Here is a 10,882-nt window from a genome sequence, read left to right on the forward strand (position 1 = left end):
CAGGAATGAAAAAGCACATCTCAGGTAGGAGCTTGTGTTTCAGCTGAGCTTGTCTATTTGGGAGACTGAATGCTTCTTTCTGCATGGGGCATACTTTTCTCAGAGTCAGAGAAGAGGTGCTTGTGAAAGGTAAATACCATTTCAGTGTTAAAGCAAGGAGCTTTCATTTGGGCCCAATGTCTTGCCTCAGATGCTCTATAATTTCATCAAAATCAATGCAGGAGGAGAAAACAATTTAACAAAAAATTTAGTCAGTGGCTACATGTCTTTTACATAAACTCAAGGAAAATATCCACATAATTTAGTCATTCTGCCAGGTAGCTTTTAAGTAGCCATATACTTATAGTAAACATATATGGGAAACTCAAATGAAACCACAGAGATGGGAGGTGGGATGTGAACATTCACCAGGCTGGAAGAACTTGATCACAATAACACCAGCTGCTCGGGCAGCTCTTTCTCATAGTGGCCGCTTTGGTCAAGAAAGAAATTTTCATAGATCTCACATAACTAATGATTCTGTGAGCTTCCTTCTCTGATGACAGGTGCAGCAAAATATGATTTCAAAGATTAAATGGAGGCGATTTCACGGCCCTTGCCTATCAGCTGTGTTTATTTCACAGACTCCATTTATTGAACTACTTGTCAGGTACTGTTCTATATCCTTCACATACATTATCTCATTTGATCCTCAAATTTCATTTCTAGAGATGTCTATCATTTTCTCTTTACTCCTACACACTTATCATCACATTTCAGGAAGGGGTTGGTTTTCATATGACAAGATCCTGATCTACTAGGTCACACTGGACTAGACCAGAGCCAAACACCTGACAATAGGTAGACCGTGCCAATCTAATTCATACTGTTAGAAATTTGCAGCTGGATATAGATAAACCAGGTTGGTCTCTGTTGAACATTGGACCAGGTAAATGTCTGATGGAGAGGCCATGTTGGATCCATTTGCAAGTCTTTGGGGAGAATGAAGAATGATGCAGATGAAGATTGTTTGGTCTTAAGAGAGACTGACTGACTCAGAACTCCCGCTGGTGCCTGGCTATGTTTCAGTTCCTGGATTCACTTGCTTATGAGGTCCGCCACACTTCCTGTCCTGTCCTTGGTTCATGAGACAGCCTGGATCCTTACAATTATTTCTCCTTTCTTAAATTACCTTGAGTAGACTTCATTCCATGCAACACAGTGGTCTCTAAGAGAGCATTCTTATCCCCATTTTGTTGAGACTCAGAGAGTTTAAGCAAGATGTTGCCCAGGATGATGCAGATAGTAAAAAGTGGAATTCAAGCCTAAGTCCATGTGACTCCAAAGTTTGTGCTTTTCACCACTAGATTAATTTAGATCTAACCATTTCAGCATACATTGTGGACTGCTAAAGCCATCTGAATCTATTAAGCTAGAATCTTTGTGATTTCAGGAGTTATTGCTCTGTCTTCTTAAAGTTTAATATGCAAAAACAAATGCTCATTGGAGACGGACAGGCATAGAGGGCCCATATTTTCATCTACATCATTAAGTCAAGGGAAGTGAAACTTCCTGCTTTCTAGCTGAATTGGCCATCTCTCAAGGACTCTAATTCTAATTGCTTTTGCAGAACATATATATCTCCAGTAAGTTAGACCCATCTCTTCTCAAGAAAAGGTTTCGTTTTCTGGTCTGGTCAATTTTCTATGCACAATTTATCACCACTAGACATCCTTATTGTTTAGCTTCGTGGACTATTCCCCAGAAGACATTGACATGTATTTTTTCTCTTCTTAACTAGCCATGAACCCAGAGTTACTTGTGTAACTTCTGCATAGCCCAGCTTCAGAGTTTAGCTATTAGCCCTCCTTTATGGAGAAAGAAGTCTCACTTAAGTGATCCTATAACCCTTTCTGAGCTCCCTCCGCTCCCTTCCTGGGATGAGAGGCCTCCCCACTCTATCACCCCATATAACTGCTTGGCTCACAAGAATCTGGATTTCTGCCACTCTTTGATTCAGTGATTACGTGCATGGTTTAGGTTAAGATGTTTTTATTGTTGTTCAAGCAGAAAACCATCACTTGCTACAAATCCATCAAATTTGGTTACTTTAAATTTGTTACACTCATAATATTATAACGTCAACAAGAATTTTAAAAAATCATCCAGATGCCCACCACTCTAATAAATCACCCTCCTCAGTTTGTCTATGTAAAAAAAAAAATGTACAAAAAACGTGTCCTGTTTGTACACATGTATACTTTTTACCTAGTTTTAATCATAACAGATGCTACTTTGTATTTAGTTTCCCTTCACCTAACTTGTCAGGAAGCACTTTTCTGTACTGCTAATTTGTAAAACCATCATTTGAGAGGCCACATCACCTATGTTAGATGGTAAAAACTTTTAGTTTTTTCAGTTACTTCTTTAAACAATTCTCAATCTGGCAACTACTTAGCTTTTAGGTGACAAGCTCAGGGTCACCCCCCCTTAACATGAGTGCTGACAAGCACTGGCCATATGCAAGCAAAAACCCAACTGAAAGCAGGAGAGCCGATTCCAGGGTATTATCAGCTTTTCATTTGCCTGGTAGGGGGTAAATATGCACCCATCACTTCCTTGGCAAAGGATTTTGGGAGTTTTCTTCATACTTAATTTAGGGTCCCAAAGCAACAGATAAAGACGCTGGGGATGAAGGCAACGAGGCCTTTTGTCCTGAGGGCAATGCAGGTCAGTAGGAGACATGCAGTTCCAATGGGAACTCATAATTTCCATGAGCACTTAAAGTTGTGTGCCCCTATTTTCTGTCCAGATAGGTCCCAGATGTGTTACAGAGAAATCTAAGATGGAGCTTTCTCCCTTCTGACCACAGCTAAGACTCAGAGAGATTTGAGGTACCTCTGGAACTATTAGTGGACATCCTTGAATTTTTCTCATCTAGACCATCACTCAGTGTTGCTAGAAGGCTTGTGTGCCTCTTTCGGCTAGTGGAAAAAACACAGTGATTTAGGCCAGTAGAAATGTAAATATGGGCAAGCAAAGCCCTACTAATTATCCTGACACACACACACACACACACACACACACACACACACACACACACACACACGAACCACATAATAGCATGAAAAACAAAAGAAGGAAAAAAAGAGGTATCCTATGTTTCTCAATGTGCTTAAGCTGATCATCCCTTGGCCTTACGTTTATAAGGGGATTCACACTTATTTTAAGTCAAGTCTCAGTGTTTAAAAAGGTAGAAAATTTGCTACTCGGTTTCTCAGTTGCTGAAAGCTCCAGTGTACTCAATGCACCTGTGCTGTCTTTCTTGATTCTCAGAGAAGCCTGTCTCTGATCAGCTCCACTCTTCTGGGTCATAATTTCTTCCACCTGGGGACTGCTCCCTTCCGTGAAGCTCTCCATCCTGAAGCAGGCTGAAATACCCCTTCTCCTGCCTTTTATAGCGGCCACAGTGATGTCACTGTCAGCTGTTTCTGAGCTGATTCCTAAGCTCAAGACTAAGTAACTCAGCCCTAATCAGTAACCTTGCCATTAGAGATCACATCATTTTGAACTATAACCAACATAGATTTAATTCAGTCAATCCATTTACCCAACAATTCTAAATTAAATACGGACATACTCAACGTGTGCTAAGAAGATTTATAAAGGAGGAAACACTATTTGCCGAGCTTCAAAAAGGTTTGAACTTAGAGATTTCATTATAGATAATCTGTTGAGAATGGTGGACATCTTTAAAGTTACCAGTGGTAACTCAAAAAAATTAAATTTTAATTAAAAACTTAAAATTAAAAACTAAGGTCAGTGACCACTCCTCCAATCTCATTCTCCTTGACCACTCTGTAGCATTTGATGAGGCTGTCCATCTATCCCTCCCCATCCCTGCCCTGGTTCCCGTGGCTACCACAATACTAGGTTAGCTTTGCACTCATTTCTTGCACTCCACCTTTACTGTTCCCTTCATGGTTTCTTCCCATTTCCTCAGGGAGTTCATTCACTATAAATACCTGCAATTATCACCTACATGTGGCTTCTTGGGATTGGTTGGGAGTAGCAAATATTAGAAACCTAACTTGAACCAGCATAAAAATGTAAAATATATTTAAGGATCCCAGGCAATAATGAAGCTGAGCCTCAGGAACACCTGGTATTAGGGACTCGAAACATGTTGCTTTTTTGTTTCTTTTGCCTATTTTGTTTTCTTTTTCTTTGTGTCTATCTCATTTTCCTTTGTGCAGATTGAATTTACATCTCTTTCATTGCAGAGACCAGGAAGACTGGGCTGTAATGTCTTGGTCTCAGTCCCAAATCTCTAAGAAAGGATCTTGATTGGCTCAGCTTAGGCTTGGGTCTTGAATAAATCAATTTTGACTGTGGGTCCAGTCAAGGGAAAGGGTTAAGTGCTCACCTAGGGTTGATCGACTATGACGAAGTGGTCATAAGAACATGTTAGCTCTAATCGTCACCTCCAGAATTAACCTCTTACCTGAGCACATAAAGATTTGCTCAATATTGTCACATGCTGCCACCTCAAATTTAACAAGCCCCAAACTCATCATACCCCACCCAAATGATATAACACCCTCACCTCAACCTTTACTCTGGGTGAGTGCATGGTACCAGCATTCTTTCAGCATCCTTAGCCGAAACCTTGTATCATCCTTTCTCAACTCTTCCTCTCTCCTCTGTGTGCAGTCATCAATTTATATAATAGTAATAGTTAATATTTAGTGGACATTTACTGTGTGCCACTAAATGGCATCTACATTATTGCATTTAATTCTCAAACCCATGAGGTAGATGCTATTGATAAAACCATTTCATAGAAAAAGGAGACAGAGTCTCAAAAAAATTAAGTAACTTGCCCAAGATCACACAGCGCACCAAGTAATGGCCCTAAGGAAGCAAGTTTCTGTTTAATTTCAGAGCTTTTAACAACCAGGCCATACTGATTGCTTCTGAAACATGTTTGTTACTTAATATCCCTGATATCTCATATCCTGCAAATTCCTCTCCAATCACTTTGTGCATCCACACAAACAGCCCTGGCACTTCCCTTCCCCTTCAGCTGCCCAGGGTTCTGAAACCCCCCTGGGAATCTGGAGTCACGTGTGAGAAACCCACACTATCAGTGCTTCCAGAGTTACGTTCCTTGACAGTTGTATTTTAAAATCTCTGTAGTTGTTCAGTTTGTTTTGTTTTTTAGCAGTTAAATGTATTAGCTTGTTTTATTTTCCCTTTAAATCATGAATTCCTTTGTATCTTCTGTGTTTTTCATGACTCACTAGACACCTACAAAAATTCCAAAGCATAAAATGCTTCTGATGGACATAACTAACTACTGATTGTTGGCCTAAGCTATGGATGTCACCTTCTCCTTGACTGGATGTCTCTCACCTTAGGACTTCTGTTACTATTTCTAGGGGAAAGTTTTCCCCATACTGTGCCTCAATTTTCTAGAACACCACTTTTCTGGAAATCTGACTCAGGTAAACCTCACAAATCTTGTGCAAGTCCATTTCCCTTGGAACAGGCAATACTGATCTCCCTTCACACACAACCTTCTATTGTCCAATGTTGAATTTCCACTACTTATGGTAGGCAGACTTTAAAATGGTACCTAATAATCCTTGCCTCCTGGTATCCACCCTTATGTTTAGTCCCTTCCCTCATGTGTAGGCTAAACCTGGTGACTTACTTCTAACCAACAGAATACAGCATGATGATGCAATGTCACTCCCATGATTAGCTCATGGAATATTGTGACTGCCATCTTGCTGGGAGACTCTATTTCCTTCTTGGCTTGGGCACTTTGATGAAGCAAGCTGCGATGTTGCAGAGGCCCCATGCCAATAGCCAGCAAGAAACTGACCATATTCTCTGTGAGAGTACAAAGCCAAAGGGGCACCCATCACCTGATGATAACCTTATTTCTTTGTATGTGAAGTTGTTGTACTCCTATTTTCACAGATTACAGGAAGATAATTGTTTTTGTGAACTATTTTCTTGGGAACAGAAGTTTTACACTGATCGTATCATCAAAGATTTATGTCCTATGTAAAGCAATTGCCAAATTTCCGTTTGTGAAGACCATAAACAAAGACTAATTGTTTCTCCCTTTTTTCTCCAAGAGGCATTGCCTAAACCCTACTCATGGATGCACTCACACAGTCAAGTATAATCATGTTTGCCAGTTAGATCATCCCTCCAAGGGGAGAAAAGAAGGTAGAAAGCCAAATGCCATCTGAGTATAAACAGTATCTCCCTTTTCCAAGAAATAAGTGCTAATCTAACTTGAAATTACATTATAAAATGGATAATTTTTCATGTACACATAGGTATCAGCACATAATCCTTTGTCACAGTCCTCCCAAGTGTCCAATCCTGAGGCCAACTCTCAACACTCCTCACATAATATGTTCCTTGTAATCAATTGCAAAAAGCTTTCATGGGATGTACAGTTGCTTCGAGAGGGTGAATCCCTGCCACAGAGGATTTGGCCAACATCAAGTCCAGCTCTCACACCACCTGTTTTCTCTGGAATTCTGTCTGGAATTCTGTCTCTGTTTTAAATCTTTCATTCAGGGCACATTGGAAAAAAGCACTAAGGAGTGGCAAACCTAATTTGTTGCACTTTTTGTTTTCCACCACGGGAAAAACATCCACCCAAACAGATGCTAGCAAATACAAAGACAGTATTTTTAATAGCACAGTTGGTTTGTGTTCTTCCCACTTGCTCAACATACTAACACGTCATGAAAAACCTAAGATTGATCCACATTTTCATTGTCTAACATAAGCATTAAGGGGAAGACAGCCACAGATTTGCATTCATCTCCTTCCTGTTCCCAGCATGGGATGCTGAGAGCCACAGAATGGAAACACGCCAAAGATGAGCAAAAAGTATATTGTCAGACTCACACACAAAAATTAAACACAATTTTGCCAAAAAAAGTTGTTGTAAGTCAATCACAAGTAAAATGTTAAGCCATACATTGTATTCTAGGACTTACATTTGATCTTTAATTCATAGTTATATTTACAAGAAATATTACCAGGTTGGGCAGTGGTAAAAATCAAATTGTGGTTGGAGGGCCTGCCAAGAAGTTCTATTACAAAAAGGAAATCTCTATATAAAGAATACTGTTTTGTATTATAACCATAAACACTTTAAAGAGCTAATAGTTGGGGAAAAATTTACACCAAAGGATTGCAAAATGATGCATATTGCCAACTACAAATTGGCACCTGCCGTCTACCTCTACAAGGATCAAATCGTGAGCTGCTGCAGTCACTGACCTTCAACACCCCCTGAGAGGAGTTCAGGGTGGAGATCAGGAATGAGGCCCTCTGCGCTCTGGGAAGAACGGGCAGAACAGGTCTTCAGATAGTTAGGAATTTTCAGGAGAAGATTTTATGAGCCCAATTCTTGCATCTCCTCGTATCTAGAAAAGTAGCAAAATCATTAATGGTGACATCTGCTCCTCGTGGCTAGCAGCAAGGCTCTGCCAACATGTGTGCTTGACTGCACGTACCCTCCCCTTCACTAAAATCATAGATGATGCTGACCTTCCCCCCTGCCTCTTTGGAGCAATTTCCCAGAGCTATCTGAAATGCTGTCTCCTGGGCTATAGTCCTCATTTTGCTCTAGATAAAACTTAACTCACAACTCTCACATTGAGCTTTTTTTTTTCAGTTGACAGTATCTTCATTTCCACAGTCACACAATTATATTTCAATGCATACCACAGAAAGGGGGCAAAAATTACCTTTCTACTCTAAAGACCACAAAGTACACAGGAAAGCATGACAAAAAACAAAAGCAAAAACAAAACAACAGGCTTGGATTCAGAAGATCTAGTTTCAGGTCAGTCTCCCTTACCCAGTAGCTGCGAGGCTTTAGCAATTAACCCCTCTGGGCCCTCCTTGCCGCAACTTACATGCAAGGTTCTTCCCAATTCAAAACGTTCTATATTCTAAATCCCCCTTCACATTCAGAAAAGCAACCTACAGTCTATACCTACTGTGCTTTTGGTTGATTTCTGAATTACAGAAAATCTATTTGTAAGTGGTTAGGTATATTCTACAGATAATGCGAATACTACTGTAAATTATATTTATAGGACTTTCGAGGGGCAGAAGGATCGAGGCTGGGGTGGATACTGGTAAAAATCAAATTATGGTTTGAAAGCCTACCAAGAACTTCTAAAATCTTCAAATTGTTCTTAAAAATGAAATAAAAGGAGAAATCAGAGGAGTGACATTTGATATTGTGGGAAGAGTAGGAAAAGCTAACTTTTCTGTGAGAAAATATTCCCTGAAATACAGTAGTTTAGAGGAAGTGGAGTTTTAGGGTTTTTTTTTTTTTTAATGAGTTTATCAACTGAACTATTTATATCAGATCAACATGGATTACATTTTTCTCATTTCTCACTGCATATTAATCTTATTTGTTCCACCACTCTTGAGATCATTCAGGTTTTCTATCATGGTGCTTCTTGTGGTGTTCCTAATCTGAAAACCAAAATATGTTACTTCTATCAAGTTCAAAAGATCAAGTTTCAAACATAGAAGTTATTATCAATAATTAAACCAAAAACCCATGAAGAAGCCACTCTGGGACAAGAATTTTGGCCTTTGAGCACTGAGCCTATTTTTATTTTGAAGTATTCCATGTTTATTTTTGCCTCATACTCCATAAAAGAGCAGCAGTAAACATGTGATGATCAGCCTTAGTATTTTCACAATTAAGGTATTGTTTTTTATATAAGTTGAACTTTTTTCCCCTGGGGCATTAGAGGAATCTCATGTAAGAACTCTCAAAGTGCCTTAAATACAAATAATAGATAAAATCCTTCCCAGAGAATCTTACTTTCTGGATATCCTTTAGATTCACTTGGGAACATAAAAATGGGTAATACTAATCATTTCTTCGGAAAGCACAAAATATTCTAGGCTGCATTAAAAAGTATATGGAATTCGGGGCTTCCCTGGTGGCGCAGTGGTTGAGAGTCCGCCTGCCGATGCAGGGGACACGGGTTCGTGCCCCAGTCCGGGAAGATCCCACATGCCGCGGAGCGGCTGGGCCCATGAGCCATGACTGCTGAGCCTGCGCTTCCGGAGCCTGTGCTCCGCAACGGGAGAGGCCACAACAGTGAGAGGTCTGCGTACCGCAAAAATAAATAAATCAATAAAAAGTATATGGAATTCATAACAAGTGAAATCAGTTTTTTGTTGTTTTGTTTTGTTTTTTTACACTAGAGAGATGTTTACTATATTCATTTGAGGGCTCCATAGCAAACAAACAAAAAACAACCCAGTAAAATAGAAGGGTTTTCAAGAAAAATATCAACGATGAGTAGAATTTTAAGAAGCAAGAATTACGCAGCTTGCAAAAAAAGAAAAAGAAAAAGAAAAAAAGACATTTAATACTTAATTTTATTCCTTAAGATTTATGAGGAGTTTTCTGAGTACAGTGATCAGGTCCATACACATTAAAAATAAAGTAAGTTAAATTAAAAGCACTGGTATGTAGGCTAGATATGTTAAATCTCCTCTTTTGGATATCCCTAAAAGGAATAGATTCTTATATTTCAAAGATCTTACATGGCTTTGGAATAGAGCAGAGATACCCTCAAAATGCTTTCCATGCAGTGATAAGATATTGTCTTCAGATGCAGAAGTCCTGTGATTTCCAGGAACCTCTAAACTTCAGTTAATGTAATAAGTAAAATAGAAAGAATATCTGTCTTCCTCACAGGATGCAGTATCAATTTAATACAACCAACATGAATTGTTAATGTGTAAAACAATAATGCTAAAATTGTCATGACACAGTCTCCGCTCTCAGTGAGTTTATAATCCAGTAGTAGAGGCGATATGAACAATTCTAATATAAGCTATAGTGACCGAAATCCTGTAATGGAGAAATAAATCGAAAGTGCTATACCCTCTCCTCGAGGAGAAAATGATTAATTTCAACGTGAAGAGTGGGCAAGGTTTCACAGACAAGGCAGCATGTGAGCTGAACTCGGAGGATAAGAAAGAGCGCAAGAAGCAATGAGATACAGTGAAAAGGGCATCAGTCTTGGAGTCGACAGCCCGAGTTCTGCTCCACGCCTGCCTGCATCACTCACTGCAAGCCTGCAGGCATCTCCAGCACAAGGAGGGCCCTGAGCACGGGGCTCTGCCTGCCTTGCTGTTGGTTTAGGCAGGAAAGAACAGCAAAGTCTACTTGCAGATTTCACTGGGGGCTGAGCTGTTTTCGTCCACCTGTGCATAGCAGTGCTCTTCTGGCCTGAATCCTAGTATTCATGTTCTACTCCCCGGATGGTGAGAACCCTGGCTTTAGGATGGTAATCCCTGATCTTGCCAACTGCTAAATTCTCCTAGTCAAGGACCACAGATGCACGTCTACCATCCAGTTTTAGCTGCTTTAATTGGATAAACTCATTGTTTGGCATTCTTCCATGATTTCTTTTAAAACTGTACTGGTTGTACTATTTTATCCATTTTTCATTTAAGGTGCTAACTTTAAAAAATGTATCTTTCATTTTTTACTTTTAACAGAGAACAGGAAGCAGTAATAAGGGAGCATAACAAGGATAGTCCTATAGCTAGTCCTGCCTCAAACCATGAAAATTAGCAGAACTACCGCATGCATCCCTGGTTAGCTCTGCATGAATATTTTTAGGGCCCAGGTTTAGGTTTTTGAACGTGGGCTAATCTCTTTAAACTTGGATCCAGCCTCCAGGATCCAAATTTTGCATCTGAAAATAAGGATATTATACAAATTGATAAAAACATCAAGATCCAGTAGATAAATAGGCAAAGAAAATAAACAGAACATTCACAAAAGATACTATAACTAGTAAAAATGTAGGGA

This window comes from Lipotes vexillifer, unplaced genomic scaffold (genome assembly GCF_000442215.2).
Source record: "Lipotes vexillifer unplaced genomic scaffold, Lipotes_vexillifer_v1.1 scaffold1393, whole genome shotgun sequence".
NCBI lineage: Eukaryota > Metazoa > Chordata > Mammalia > Artiodactyla > Lipotidae > Lipotes > Lipotes vexillifer.